Here is a 16965-nt window from a genome sequence, read left to right on the forward strand (position 1 = left end):
ATCATCTTTAAAAAATTGTGTTATTGAGAATTAATATTATTCGATTAAAACTTATTCTTTGCAACATAACATGCATAGTGTAAGTATTTAGCGTACGTGTAAAATCAATAATTACAAGAAAATTTATTAGAACTCACACAATTATAAGAAAAAAACATTTATCTAAAACAGTTAATGAGAATTTGGATAGTTTACAAAGTTATACTCAATATTGCTGATCTAAACTGAACATTAATAGAGCATTTTAAAGGAAGATTATGTAACGGTCAGTAAATTCCTAAAGATTTAATTAGTGGTTGTAATTCGTTAGTTTAACCGAAAGGAATTTTCTTCTAATTTTAAAGTGTTGTAACAAGGGAGATTCTGGTAGTGAAAAATAAACACCGTACTCGGTTTGCTATTTAAACCATGGGTGAAGAAGTTTTATCAGTCATCGACCTTTCTGTAGCATCGTCTGTGTCAGCGAATATATAAATTTATTTCGAGTTTTGTCACTTACTTTTTCTATCCACTCGACACCGGCAGTAAAATTAATTAACAAAATTAGCTCTGCTGTTGAAAAAACGTCTTACCGTTATTACCAAAGACAAAGATAGGTGAAATTAAATAAGCACAAAAAGAGGTAACAGTAGCTATAGCAGAGAAAAATATTTAGAGAGGAGAGTATCCAGTGATATCCCACGAATAGATATCCCAGGAAGTAAGTCCTTAGTTAGAAATCAAGAGAGGTTCGATCTTGACTCTTTAAAGACGCCAGTTGAAAGGTTTTTACGTTTCTTGAAGAAATATCGATAAATGAATGCTGATACAATAAGAGTGCGGTATTTATATTTTAATAAAAATATGTTTACAGAAAGAAAAGATAAGATACTTGTGCCTCGTCTGCTCCTTCTCTAGAAGGATCTTTTTTCTTGAACAAATTAAACAAACTCGGATTTTATGCCTTTGTGAAATGCTCCAAAAAATAGTTTAATCGCTTGCGTGATAACCGATATGAAAAATATTTTTAAAAAATTAACTTTTTTTATTCACTTTGCCTGATATGGACATTTAAGGCCAGTGTCAACCTAGTTGCAGTCAGTTTTCAAATAATTTAGCTATTTAAGTCCTGGATCATTTAAGGAATTCTGGAGACTTTGGGAGATCGATAAAGCGTTTCAACAGGAAGCAGGTAGCAATGGATACGAATATTAAAGTTAAAGAATGATTTCAATATACCAATACTTTACTGAATCCACCTCTGACTGCGAATATAATTTACTAAGCGTAAGCGAATATATTAAATCCGGTACTTGATTAGCATTTCGAACTCTTAGAGACTGATGTACTTAAAAAATGTAAAGATGGTAAAGCACCAGAGAATGATAGAATCCCATATGAATATTTTGAAATTGCAATATTGAGTTTGGAAGAGTGACTGTATCAATTTTCAGTAAAATTTATCAAACTTGGAAGGTTTTTAACAATTCCAGTACTTTTACAACATATATAAAAAGGGTGAGCTCAGAGCAGAACTTAAAGATTACAGAGTTATCTAGTTTTGCCTTACCACCGAAAAAATATTCGCATACTTCTTAATGAAGGCTGGTTGGCTGATATGCTGGTTGGCAAAATGCAACATAATTAAAGAACAAGGATGAGATTTAGTAAGAAATATTCTACCGTAATAATGTGTTTAACTTGAGAAACTTAATTAAAATTTAATTAACTGTAAAGGTAAAACAGGTATTTGCCCTTTTTTTTTACTTTTCAACTGCATATGATGCTGTTAATAAGCACGCCTTATTCGATAAATTGTTAGAATCGGGTGTATCTACTAGGTGTGTAAAGTATTTAAGAGGTATCTGTCAATAATCTAATCTAAATAATCAGCCTAAGGCCTAATTTGCTTCCCAAATTCCAGAAGGAATTCAACGTGCTTTCCCCAGATAATATCATGGGAACTATGCTGCAAAGCGAACGGATGTGGCAAACGGCGTCCGCGATGTTGGGGAAGATTATCCGTACGAAAGTGGAGGAAGAAGTGCAGGGATGAATAATCATTCCTCTTTAAGTCTCCCGCGAATTAAAACAATGTAAGCATGGAACCAGCAATGGAGCCGTGAAGTGATAAAAGACATGTGGGATGCAGTAAAGTGGGTTAGGCATCCCGCTTTGTAGAAAGGAAGAGGTGGCTTTAGTGGGTAGGCCCGAGAGTCCCACACTACCGTAGGATTCGAGTCAACAAAAAAAAAACTTGTTCTGCCCGTTTCTGTTATAAGTAGGGATAAATCTGTTTATCCCTGTTTAGGTAACTCCAGCTTCCCAGAATTTTCAGTAGTAAATTGTAGATGGCTAGCAAAAGAAATCTGGAGGCAAAAATTTTATTATTACATAAATTTCATGCAGATCTGCTCAGTAATTATTTCCCTACTATAAACATTATAATTACAGAAGGAATGAATAAGTAGATTAAAGAATGGTTTATGTCATAAAGATCTTTGACTGTTGCTTTAAACAGGATATTAGTTATAACACTCGTAATATTGCGGATTTTATAAAAAAAGTCGTGAAATACGAAAACAATTTTAACTCCATTGCAAACATTAGTAATTAATCCAATACTGTTCCTTATGGGAGGGAACCACCTTGTTACATAAAACAGCAGTTGCTTATGATAGTACAACTATTGATTTCCTCTTTAGCCAATCATAAATCAACAAATAAGTACTGCACTCACCAACACGAAACTTTGAATAAGTAACATTCACTTTAATCAATTTCAAACCTAAAAAAAAAAAAAAAATATATATATATATATATATAACGCATAAAATACACAGGACAGTTTCTAATAACTTCAGAAGAACGTTTATTTATCAGTTTTAAGGTTTCCGCCCGTGACAAACATTTAAAATTAATAATCTACCTTAAGTGTATTGTTACCATTTTATTATTAATGAGCTATATTATGTATATCGCGTCTTATGTATCTGAGCCCAACACCCTTAGTATTTTATCGAGGTACAGGAATAAATTACGTTACACGTGTCATTTTTTATTCTTATTGCTTCTTGTTGAAAAGTTTTCATCAAGAAACATCCTGTTTTTTTTTTGTTTTTTTTTCTTTTCCTTTACCTAGCTCTTACCTAGAAGCTCTTTGCTTCTGCAGCAGTATAGCCTTAAAGGGAAAGTAGAGTTTGGGTATTGGGGTTTTTGCAAATTTCAACGTTTCATGTCCCCCTTAATATAATATATATGTTAGAATATAATATTTAGCATGTGTAAGTACTATTACTGGAATGTATTCCTGGAAATGCAGTAATTTAAGAAAATTTTATTATGTTGAAGCCTTTGTTCTTTATATTATTTTGTTCAGTCTTGTACTCGCATCGTTCGAATGAACATATAAGGTAAGACTCGTACTTACTTCGTTAGCATGTACGCATAATATTGTTCATAAATCTTGTATTTGGAAAATATATCCAAAATAATATTATACAAAGAATATCTATATGTGTAATATTATTTTATATGTAAATAAAGTAAAAGCTTGTTTTTTAATAAAGAAACTTCCTTAAGAATCAATTTATATACAAGTAATTAGTAATTTATATACAAGTAATTTCCGAAAAATGTATGCATGTACGTGTGTTGGCCTGTAATATAATAATATCTCCGGAGTGGCATTAATTATTCAAAAATACCTAAAAAATTTGTATACGACGCACTGATAGGATACAATTTTTGACAAAATAAAAAAGGGAGAGAGATAGTTTAATTTTTAACATTTTTTATAATGGTGCTAAAAGATTAAATTTCATATGATAAAAGTACTTATTATTTTATTTAAAATTCCAAAATTTTAAATCGATCGTATATATTTAGAAATGGGGAATATTCAACATTATTTCTTTACAGTTTTTGCCTCATATCTTGAAAACCCGTCGATCAAAAAAAATGTTAATTTACAAAATTATTCCCACTTTCGGCTGGATTTTCAACCCCTCGGACAAGGGAACACTAAGTAGCCATATTTTATTTCTTTATTGTTTTTAGTAGTCTAATTTTTTTTAGTTTTGCTGAATAGAATAACATTTCATTAATTGATCCAATTTATTGAAGTAAACAATTACTTTGATAAATAAATAATTTTTAAGTCCCAAAAAATAAGGGGCTTAAAACATTAATCTTTTTAAATTTTAATTTCTAAGCTAGAAAATCAAACTATATCTAGTCATAATGTAAACGACTTGGAATTTTGTTTATAAAGAGGGAACCCGGGAACCCAGTAGGACCCGACTAAAAATTAAAACCTTTTTTTGAAATATTTATAATTTCTGATGCTCTGTTTTTCAAATTGTGGCTGTTATTAAAAATATTATATTTAGTAACTGTCCAGAAAGAAGGTCAAATGGATCCACATTTTTTCACTAAGAATTTTAAATTTGTTGGGCATTAACTCTAAAAAAAGGTATAATTTTAATGATAAAAACATCATTTGATCATGGAGGGTTATCAACTGGGACCCAACATTTTTTTACTAAACATTTTTGATTTTTTCCCCTTAATTCAGACTTTTAAAAAAAATAAATCTCAACTCTTTTCTTTAGACTATAAGTCTATTTGTGTGCGAAATTCTGTTAAAACATTCTAACCTCATTAGTGTTTCGTGCAGAATAATGTCATTATATCCCTAGATAAATTTTTGAAAACTTTCTTCATTGGTTTATTTGTTATTTTATTTAATGTACCATACATTAGTAGATTTCTTCAATTTTTGACAATGAATCAACTTGTTTTACCTGGAATTAATATTTATATAATTTAATAAAAAATAAATAATAATAATAATAGCTAATCTGATCTATAATTTCTAATATTTGGTCAGTAAGTAATTATTAAATAAAAGTTCTAAAATATAGATCTATTAAAAAAAACATTTTAAATTATACTTCTAAAAGCAACAAACTCAATATTTGATTTTAAATATATATAAGGTAGATATCTACTCTAAGACCGCATTATACAAAGTTACAGTGTTTTGTTTACACTGCTCTCTATTTCTATTTCATTCCTTTATATTTATATTTATGACTTTCCTCAGATGTAATAGAGATGAATTAAACAACACTATTTTAATTCGATTCGTATGAATAACTTGTTAAAACGAAATATAAATTGCATTTCTTTCATTTGATTCCCTGCAATATTTTGTAGTTTGAATAGATTGCAGACTGCTGCAATCTTGAGTCTGATTTTCAAATTTTACTATTTATATTTAATATAAATTCTGAAAATAAATTTTATTAACAAAAAATAGATTTTTTATTAATTAAGGTAAGCTATCGTAAATAAAAGCCTAATTTCTACGCTTTACTAGCACGGTGCTTAGTATGCATCATGTAACTTTGCTGTATTCATTTTAATGATCTATACAAATTTAATTACAAAATTAGAATCATCATTTTTTTGCATAAAATGTTTAAAACAACAATTCCAAGTCCGTTTCCGGTTTTGATTTTATTAATACAAAAATAATAAAAATACGGTTTTTAAGATTTTCGGAAAAATAAAATTTGACTGCTATAAAAAAATAACCAATGATGATAATAATTTTTTATTGAAATATATTATTCATCTAAACATGATGTATAATACTTAGTCGGATAGAGGTTCGATTAAACGGTTTTTAAAATGCTCATGACTTTGGTTTATCAAAAAATAAACACATAACGGGATCTAACGGATATTTGGCGAGAGATTTATTATTGTGTAAAAATTCGGTAGAATTTAATAATAATAACTTTTAATCTAAATAGAATGGTGGAGACGCTTGTTAGACATAGATATGAAAATATTTTATGCGTTAAAATGGCGCGAGTGAAACGGCAGTTATGTTGTTGAAATAAAGTTTGGTTAAAATGCATTTTATAATTGAAATTTTTTGTTATTGATTTGTTTAAACATTTTATTTAATAGCATAAGTATATACTATTACATCCTGGCCTGCATTACTTCCTGATCTCCTTAGGGGAAAAAACCCGCCTTGTAACGATCCGGGTTGGCATTTCCCCCTCTATTCCTAGCCCTGATGGGCTTTACCGGAGGTCATCTTTTAGACCCTCTAAACCAGATAATACATCACAGTTATCAGTTTGTCGTCTGTCAGGTTGACACCGATACAACTGCCTCAGCATACATTTCTATCAGTTTTTTTTACACAATCTACTACCGCCTTCGTATGGCCTCTTCCAACCACGAACACCTACCATAACATACAACCCTCAACTATCAAATTAATCGATTTCGGAACTACGATCCCCGCCTTTCTTTATACCCAAGGTTTCACACAAAAACTGCTCCTATATCTACCTTCAGTTAGACTATGCATTCGTATTATTACATGATTGAGTATTTAAATATCAAAAATACTATCCTCATAACAACAAAACCAGTGTTGATAACAAGAACGACAATTTTGTCCTAAAATTGAATTTTAATTTAATTAAATTTTTACTCAAAGTACTCTTGATTTACTTAAAATCAAGAAACAGATTAACGAATTTAATAAGCCTCTAATGAGTATATATCCTACTTTTCTCTGCTCTGGTTCGCTTTCGGGAGCGAGGTCAATGCCTACTCCCTCCCACACCATCACAGAGTTCTCCACACAACGATTCTCATCCTAATAGCGAATATCTTAGATAATAGGGGTTCGATGTCAAACCGCCTAACTTGGCGAAATAAACAGCCAGGCGGGCCCATAGCGAACCGGGTTGCCATTCTATCTATACATCTGAAACAGCATTTGACCCCCTCATCCATACTTCGCCGGGCTATGAATCTAAGAAAGCCAACAGCAATGTTCCATTTCCTTTCGGTTTTTCGATTAACTTGCAAATCAAAACCATAATTGTTCATCGCAATCTCTCTAGCTACTTTACGACATGGCGCACATCATCAATAATCCTGTACTCCGAAAACAAGCCTGAATTACTCAAACCAAATCTGGCCAACCTATCTCAAAAAGCAGCATGTCCAGAAAGAAACTGTGTAATATGCCGATTGCGGAGATCCACCTAACTACCTGCATACCTCTTACATCAGGAAAACTTCCATGCGTATAAAGGCCATCGGATGATTCAGTCTACCTTACCAGCCACAAATGGAAACCATGGTCGCTTATTTCTTTTATGCGCTCAGAGGTAATTGGTTTGCTTAGAATTTCTCCCGCCACCACCACATTCTGTCGCCCTAAAGCATAAGACCGAATGTCTGTGCCACAAACGGCTATTGAGCCCCGAAACAGTTTAGCGGCCATTATCCTAAATAGCTCCTAGAGCTTACCTAACAGCGCGAGCGGACTAAGCGCGGTGCCACACCACCGGCATACGTGTACCAACCCTCACTTGTCATATATTTACTAAAATGAATAAGCGCATCTCGTCAACTACTAAAAATATATATGACATCCATAAATTGAAATTTACTTCGTCTAGACAGCAATTCGCTGCCACGCCTAGGTCGCTGAATTCTACAAAATACCTGTCCACCATATTAAAGCGCTTGAAGCTTTAATTGGCTGGTGATAAACCATATATCTCTAGGTTAGTTTCCAACAGGAGTGCGGTAGGAGTTTTTCCCTTAAGTAAACTGCTGATGTCGGTTGAACAAAGCAACCGCATCAAGGAACTCCCACACGGTCCTACAATGTGGCGAGCCTCGCCGCTTGTGAGTGGTCAATTTTTCCCTTGACCTCCAAGTTCCAGGGTGGCCCGGTCACTGGCCCCCAAGAGCAGGGCAGGCAAACATCAGGTGTTCATTTGACTGGTGTTCATTGACCTCCCCGCACACGCACAGCTCACCAGCTGCCACGCGGAACCGAAACAGACATTGGTTCATGTTATCGTGGTTGGTGAGCACCTGGGCACCCGTTGCCCTTAAAAACGAAGTCGAGGCATACTATCTCTCCAGATCCCGTATAAACTTATACAGGAATCTTTCCTTAGTCGCGGTATCCCATTCCAGCTGCCGTGCTTCCACCGCGAGGCTCTGCAGCCTCTTCTGCAGGCGAAAAATGGGCAACTGAACGAAATTTAGATCCGGTGCATTGTGAAAACCGTTCCGTTCAGGTACAGACCCGGCCCGAATCCGCATCCCAAATACCTCGGCCTACCGGCCTCTTCGCAATCACCACATGGCTACCAGAACTTTCACCTCTAAATCGATTGGGAGAGCCTTTCCCAATACGGTGATAGCCTCGTAGGAGGTTGTTTTAAAATCACCAGTGCATACAATTAAGGCTCTGCACTGGTCACTCGTTATATTTTGAACAAGTGCTCTATTCATATCCAACCTATGCGCCCAAACGGGCGCCACGTAAGAGGTCATGCTTTCGAAGACCCCTCGGTACACCATGCACATTTGATGGCCAGACAACCCATAATATACTCCTCAGATTGCAGTACCCTGAGGGTGTACCCTACCGGATTCGGTGATGATCGATCCGTGGTCGTTACTGGGAGGACGAAAGAGAAGGTTATAGCCAGAGGTAATGATGTATATGTCAGAGGTAGTTGACGACTGGCTATGAGAAAGGAAGCTCCGCTTAGAACTGAAGAAGACGAAATTAATTGTAATGGCGGTGCGTCGTCACTTGCGACCAATAACACTCGCGGTAGAAGGTACTGAAATTGCCTCTGCGACTAAGGCCAAATACTTAGAGATTTGGCTCTACAGTAGGAGGTCATTCTCGCCTCACGTGGCTGTTAAATAAGCAAGAAGGACGGTGGCAGCGGTCACTAGGTCGATGGGCAGGATCAGTAGACCGAGCTCCTCGAAAAGACGGCTATTAGTGTCGGTGGCGAGGTCAGCACTGCAGAAGAAGATAGGCAGACGTAGTCTTATCGGATTGCAACGGCCGCTTGCCACTGATGTGCCTAGGGCTTATCGGACAGTCTCGACAGAGGGGGCGCTAGTAATAGCGGCCTTACCTTCATTCGACCTAGTGGCAGAAGAGATCACAAGGAGAGCAGATATCACTCCGAAGGGCCCAACGAAAGTGGATACTGCAAAGCTGGCAGGCGAGGTGCGATAAATCACAGGTGGAGAGGTGGACCTGGAGGCTAATCCCGGAGTTGAAGCCGTGGCTGACAAGAAGACATGGAGAACTGTCGTTGAGGGTGACTCAATTCTTGTCCGGCCACGGCTGCTTCAATAAGTGTCTTTTGAGGAGAAGCGGAAGAGGTCGGATCGGTGCTTCTACTGCGAGAGCAGTAACTCGGCGGAACACACGATCTTCCATTGCGCCAGATGGACCGAGGATAGAAGGAAAGTCCTTCTGGTGATTAGCAAGGTTACGCTTGACAATATCGTAGCAGCTATGCTGCATGGTCCTAGAGATTGGGCCTTGATTACTGGCAAGATTAGTGGCATTCTGATAAGTACGGCTTTTGAAGGACTACAATGAGACCAAGATGGTGGATGAAACGAGTCTGAAGAGGAAGAGGAGTAACTGGGCAAGACTATAGACCCGGTGGGGGTACCCCTTCGGGGGATCCGCCATTAGTGGCGAGGCAAGGAGAAGATCTAGTCCCGGTCGTCCGGGTGGTGATGCTCGGAACGGCACGGTCAGGCACAGCGTGCTCATTCGGATGATTAGAGGCAACGGCAACTGAATGTAACCGGTAGGGGGTCCCCTTCTCGAGTGGTTAGAGGCAGTGGCATCCCTTCAGGGCCGAGTTATGCTCGAAAAGCGGGTCCGGCCTTGGGTGGGCGGGTTGAGTAGAGGGGGAAAAACCCACCAAAGAACACCGGTATTCACAGTCTAGCAGCCAGATACATATAAAAGCAATTGCCTTTATAAGGACTCGAACCTTAGAACTCTCAGCTTCGAAAATCAGCTGATTTTCTGATGACGAATTTAACCACTAGACTAACCAGGATGTTAGCAAAATTAATTTTTTTAAATAACCCGACATACAAAAATCATCCCGCTAAGTTTCATCCAGATCGTCCATCCAGTCTTGAGATATAAAGCGAAAAAATTAGGCCTACAGTTGTACACGTGTATCCACTCTTCCGGATATTTCTATGTTAAAACTGTGTGTTAGTTAGAGGGATCGTGAAACGTCAAGATCTGCAAAAAAAATCCTGGTATATAGAATGAATCCCGATTAGCATACGTTCCCTTATAAAGAAATAGTGCGTATAGCTATACAATATGACTATATAGCCGAAAAAGTAAAACAAGAAAACTGACTTGTCTTCATCAGAACAAAGAAGTCTAATTGGAAATATTGATCAAAAAGGTGTAATTTTCAGATACTACTTATAGCATATAATATTATTGAAATCAATTGAGTATTAAATAATTATATCACCCGAAATTTGAATATAATAATAATAATAATAATGATACTGCTATAGCTTTAAGAACAGCTCGCTCGCCCTAAACTTAGTTTTACGAACTTGGTACATTGTTCATAAGTTGAAGTTTTGTAAATAAGAAGTTTTTGGTCTTAAGGAACAAAGTTTCTATAACAATTGACAAACTTTCTAAAAGCTTTTAAAGATTTGCATTAAATAACTCATTGTTTTAAAATTTAAATAATTATTTTATAATATATTTTTTACCATAATAGTACTAGTAGAAAGATACAGTATTAACAATGCTCGTTTTCATAAATCTTTCATTTTATCTTTGGAATATCATTTTATCTTTGGTAATATATATTTTATTACATAAAAGACATACTGAATAAATATTTTTAAATTTGAATATTAAAATATTAAACATTAAATAAATTTTTTCTTCTTTTATTTTTAGTTTGTAACAAATAATGAAGTTTTATTTCTAAAATAGGCATGTCCTTTTCTATTAAATAGCCATCACTAAAAATGTTTTACTTAGCGATGTATAAAATATTAATTTTATTTAAAACATTATTATAAATATAATAGTATTTTCCAATAAAATACGTGTTGCAAGTAACCAGTAGTACCTTATTACAATAGCTAGCTTTGTATACCCTCTATAGAGCGGAAATGATTATTCGTATAATTAAATGGATGGGAAAAGAATTTCGCGTGGTAAGTCGTGATACGCAATACCGTAGAATTACCTAGCCTTATACACAAAACGCTTTCCAGAGTGTTAACTCTTTCTTGAAAGAGTGAAAATAGTAAGTACGTGCGTGTATTCTAGTTCAGTGGAACAAAGATAGCCGCTAGAGATTCACGTACGCAATCGGTTTTGAGCGAGTGAGAACTACGAGGACATTTACACCACCATCAACCGAGTTTGGAGATCTATTTCAATTAATTAAAATTTTTATTAAAGATGGCTTTTAAAAATTATATTCATCGATAATGTAAATATTCTGGCACTATATTTCACGTCTTCAAATGCGTCCTTTGGCCAAAAATCTTTGAATAGTTGCAAAAGATTGTCTGCGCTAATAATATTTCTCATTAAAGAGTCTTGTTTCTCTATTTTATGTTTAACTTCAAACAAAGACGTCAAAAGATAACTTATGTAATATTTGAAATCAATCGGATGAGTTTCATACAGTTCACATATTAAAGATATTTTGTAAAAGCACTGTCTACATTCTTTGACTCGCAACCTACCTTGTTCTTTATTCGTTATTTCACAAAAACTCCCTAAAGTAAGAGTGGGTGTAGTATTTCTTCCTTGATCGCATTTAATCCTCAAACAAATCACACGTAAAAAACTATAAAACCGGAAATCCCTAATAAACTTTCCAAAATTTAAACGTCCCTCGATTTTAAGCGGTAATGCGTACGTGATTGTTTTTTACGAGTTGTTTTTTTACATGCGCTCAAAAGATGGCAGGAATTAACGGGCGTAAAACTGCGTGCTGATTTCAAAGGCAAACTTCAAACCACGCGATTACTTGTCAATCTTTTCTTTGCCTAAAACCATAGTCTCCAAAGTATGCAGAAAAGAACTTAGGTATAAAGCAAGGAAGGATAGATTTAGTACTTTTAGCAACTCTAATTCACGTTTACATCACTCCTTGTCGGTCAATCCTTGCATTCTCAACCGATTTCCGACAAGCATACTTATTTTATTACGACTTACCTGTTTACACGGTATCTTTATTTACATAGTGTGTAATTCTATTTCATATTAATTTTGTAATTTCTTTTTGTTTCGGAAGGATATGTTTTTTCTTGCAAGAACGCAACAGCGGCTTATTCATTTCTTGGCAAATCCCAGCTTCACATATTAATTAATGTTATAAGTTATTGAGGTATAGTACACTGTATGCGAAGTTAAAGTAAATGTAGTAAACAAAATGATTAGTAGGAAATGAGTAGTTAATACAATTATACAAATAGACTTTAATAATTTGTATTTAGTTATTTTAAAGTAGTATAGATCGCATTCATTTCCAACCACCTTAACATGTTTTAATTTTATGTTTTAACGTGCTTTAATTTTACATGATTTAATATTGTAAATGAGACCGAGCATCACTAAATATAAATATTTAGTATTTCTAGTGGCACCTGTATAATAGAAAATAGGCCTAAAAAGTTTGGTTTATTCTTTTATCTGAATTTTTTCGATTCAATCGAGACTATACATTAATCACAGTTAAAACGCCGTTTGTCGAATATATTATTTTTAAAATAACTCAGTATAACAAACAACAGCACATGTTCTATCTCTTGAATACATGTCATAATGCAGTGGTAAGTTATACCGAAGGCCAAATAATATTGACATCGTGAAAGATAAAATAACGTAAAATATTTTTATTAAAAAAAATTCTGAATATTATTCATTCTCGACTTTTAAGGTGTATATAAAAATGTATTAAATAATTGTAATTAAACCTTTTAATTTGTGAATTATTTTGTAGTTATTTTTTATATTTAGTATATTCATATATTTATATTAGTAACATTACGGAATATTTTTAGATGTTAAAAAATTAATATAGATATTATTTCCACCTATTTTTATCTAATAATAATCATAAGATAATATACAATTAATTGCTGTGTAACAATTAATTTTATATACGTGTCGCTGCTTTCATTAAGGTTTTACAAACGGTTTTTCTAGATCCATACATTTGCCTGTGTGTTTTGGCAATTCCATTTTTTATTCGTAAAGAATCCATTTGTGAAGTAATCACTTTTTTTTTAAGTAACCGGTTTTTGCAGTTATAAAACGTACCACAACAATTTCGTATACAATTTTAATTGTTTGTAAGTGTTCTATATTGGAAATTTCATTCATACAGAATACACAAAACAGCAATTGTTTTTCAGGGAAGAAATATTTAATCGGTAAATACATAGTCGGTTACCTTAAAAAAAATATAATTTTAATAATAAAATATTCAAAGACGTTTGATAGTAGAAAAATAGTTAAACAGTTTTTGAGAAATTGAAATTTTTAACTAAAAATATGTACAATAAGAAAAATTTGGCAGAAAGGCTCCTGGAATAGACGGAATACCTGTAGAATTACTGCGCAGTGCAGGGGAGGAGGCGATTGATAGATTATACAAACTGGTGTGTAATATTTATGAAAAAGGGGAATTTCCGTCAGACTTCAAAAAAAGTGTTATAGTAATGATACCAAAGAAATCAGGGGCAGATAAATGTGAAGAATACAGAACAATTAGTTTAACTAGTCATGCATCAAAAATCTTAACTAGAATTCTATACAGAAGAATTGAGAGGAGAGTGGAGGAAGTGTTAGGAGAAGACCAATTTGGTTTCAGGAAAAGTATAGGGACAAGGGAAGCAATTTTAGGCCTCAGATTAATAGTAGAAGGAAGATTAAAGAAAATCAAACCAACATACTTGGCGTTTATAGACCTAGAAAAGGCATTCGATAACGTAGACTGGAATAAAATGTTCAGCATTTTAAAAAAATTAGGGTTCAAATACAGAGATAGAAGAACAATTGCTAACATGTACAGGTACCAAACAGCAACAGTAGCAATTGAAGAACATAAGAAAGAAGCCATAATAAGAAAGGGAGTCCGACAAGGATGTTCTCTATCTCCGTTACTTTTTAATCTTTACATGGAACTAGCAGTTAATGATGTTAAAGAACAATTTAGATTCGGAGTAACAGTACAAGGTGAAAAGATAAAGATGCTACGATTTGCTGATGATATAGTAATTCTAGCCGAGAGTAAAAAGGATTTAGAAGAAACAATGAACGGCATAGATGAAGTCCTACGCAAGAACTATCGCATGAAAATAAACAAGAACAAAACAAAAGTAATGAAATGTAGTAGAAATAACAAAGATGGACCACTGAATGTGAAAATAGGAGGAGAAAAGATTATGGAGGTAGAAAAATTTTGTTATTTGGGAAGTAGAATTACTAAAGATGGACGAAGCACGAGCGATATAAAATGCCGAATAGCACAAGCTAAACGAGCCTTCAGTAAGAAATATAAGTTGTTTACATCAAAAATTAATTTAAATGTCAGGAAAAGATTTTTGAAAGTGTATGTTTGGAGTGTCGCTTTATATGGAAGTGAAACTTGGACAATCGGAGTATCTGAGAAGAAAAGGTTAGAAGCTTTTGAAATGTGGTGCTATAGGAGAATGTTAAAAATCAGATGGGTGGATAAAGTGACAAATGAGGAGGTATTGCGGCAAATAGATGAAGAAAGAAGCATTTGGAAAAATATAGTTAAAAGAAGAGACAGACTTATAGGCCACATACTAAGGCACCCTGGAATAGTCGCTTTAATTTTGGAAGGACAGGTAGAAGGGAAAAATTGTGTAGGCAGGCCACGTTTGGAATATGTAAAACAAATTGTTAGGGATGTAGGATGTAGAGGGTATTCTGAAATGAAACGGCTAGCACTAAATAGGGAATCTTGGAGAGCTGCATCAAACCCGTCAAATGACTGAAGACAAAAACAACAAGAAAAATTTATACATAAATGCAATATTGATAAACTATAATGTAATACTGAAACCAGTAATTCACTATGTGATAGAAACTTCCAATATAGCAGATCTAGAATCACTTTTAAAAAACGAAAGGAAAGGAAAAATACGGATACAGAGTGAAGTTAAATAAAGAAATTTACATAAAGAAAAAAAGATAAAATTTTTGAAGATTTAGAAACTATAAACCGAAAAAGAAGACCAGATTTTGTTGGAAATTTTATTCGAATGGATTCAGATAGATTGAACAAAAACGTTTTTGATAAATCTTGGAAATATAAAACTCCACTCTGTATATAAAAGAAGTAAAGGAAGATCTAAATAAATCAAATATAGAAATAAAAGATTGTCAAGACAAAAAAAATTTAGAGAAAAAATCCGCAGAGTAGAGGACCTTGTTAATACAAAAAAAAAAACAAAAGAAAGCGCATGTGCTGGACAGAAGAACGAATAACACAGCATAGTGAAAGAATGAAAGAATTCTGTGGGAGAAAGAAGGAAAATCAGAACTAAAGGAATTGAAATGGTATTTGCGTGGTCCTCTGCTGGCCTGTCCAGAAAAAAGTATTCGATTGTTTTATTACGTGATTGTTTTATTATGTTTTATTATCTAGCATATATATATTCTAGATAACACAATCGTAATCGTTGTAGGCGAACTGATACCAGACGAATCACCCTCAGAATAGCGTAAACATTTCTAAGAATAACAAACATCACAAGACAAAATTACAAAGAAAATCAAGCAATAAAATGTTTTCCCATCGCCTTACTCATCGAAGCATATGAAAGCATTCTACGACTAATGAAATAAAGGTTATACTCATATTCAGCAACACATGTGACAGCTTCACTTTCTCAATCGTAGGAACTGATTGGAAAATTAACATTATTACTTTTAGAAAAAAGAAACTCTCACTGCTTTCAAATCTGTACCTCAAATACTTCATTTGTCTCATAATCTTAAGCAAGAATTTGACAGATAGTTTAATGAAATAAATTAATGAATGTTTCTATTGTAAAACATTGTTTTCACACATTTAATAAAAACATTTATTGAAATTATAAAAAGGATTGGTAAAAAGAACTTTATATATATACAGAGTGTCCCACGAAGAAACGGAAAAACTTTAGGACATGTTCTAGTGGTGAAAATAATTAAAAAATTACACCTGCACTTAGGTCTAGATACAATTTGTTTTGAAGTTACGATTAGTGAATGATTTCGCCCGCAATTCATCTCTTCTAATAAAACGAATCCCTACTGTAATTTTTGGGACCAAAATAAAAGAGTAATGATCGATGGCCATCAGATCACCTGACTTTAACGCCACTAGATTACTTCTTTTGGGACCATATGAAAACAATAGTATACCAACAAAACGTTAATACTAAAGAAGAGTTACTTATTAAAATACGAAATGCTATTGAACTTATACGAAACGATCCTAAGATGATACGGAAAGTCACCGAAAATATTTTACGTCGGGCAGAGTGCTGTGTAAATTGTAAAGGGAATTTTGAACAATTATTTAACTGAGATTTGTTAGTCTGTTAGCATTTATCATTTCATGTATTTTATTTTTTAGGTAGATTTCATAAGAAAGCTACCAACTGTAAACCGTGATTCGACTTCCGGAAAATTTCGAAATATCTTCGCATTTCACATCCTCCAGACTTTAAAATCACCGTCAGTTCAATAGTTTATATACATATATTTCACTTTCTTGTGAACACGAAACCTGCCGTAATTTTGCGCCAATCACGTTCAAATTGGTACATGAAATATAACGACCCAAAGTCACGGTCGAGTTTGTTAATGGACAAAATCGGATCATGAAGGTGTAAATGGGGAGGGGGGCTTTTTCGAAAAAACAAAATAACTTTCTTATTAATTAAAATATCGAATTCGTTTAAAGTTTTTTTAAATTAAATAAGTATTTAGTCAAGTTAAATAAGTATGTGCTTCACAGTTTTTGAAATGCGGTCGATATTTTATTCAATAAAATTAGCAGTTTGATTTGC

The 16965-nt window shown here is 33.8% G+C and overlaps 1 protein-coding gene across 2 annotated transcripts in view; it reads right to left on the reverse strand.

The window, feature by feature from the left end:
* Positions 1-16965, reverse strand: part of LOC142322962 (uncharacterized) — a 1168170-nt gene that overhangs the window by 475779 nt on the left and 675426 nt on the right. The window contains exon 5 of one of the 2 annotated variants that reach the window (XM_075362063.1): positions 2720-2767. The exons of the other annotated variant lie outside the window; for it this stretch is intronic. The gene's annotated coding sequence lies outside the window, so the exon portion shown is untranslated. The remainder of the gene's footprint in view (positions 1-2719; positions 2768-16965) is intronic. 2 annotated transcript variants of the gene reach the window in all.

The sequence above is a fragment of the Lycorma delicatula genome, chromosome 4 (genome assembly GCF_047948215.1).
Source record: "Lycorma delicatula isolate Av1 chromosome 4, ASM4794821v1, whole genome shotgun sequence".
NCBI classification, from domain to species: domain Eukaryota; kingdom Metazoa; phylum Arthropoda; class Insecta; order Hemiptera; family Fulgoridae; genus Lycorma; species Lycorma delicatula.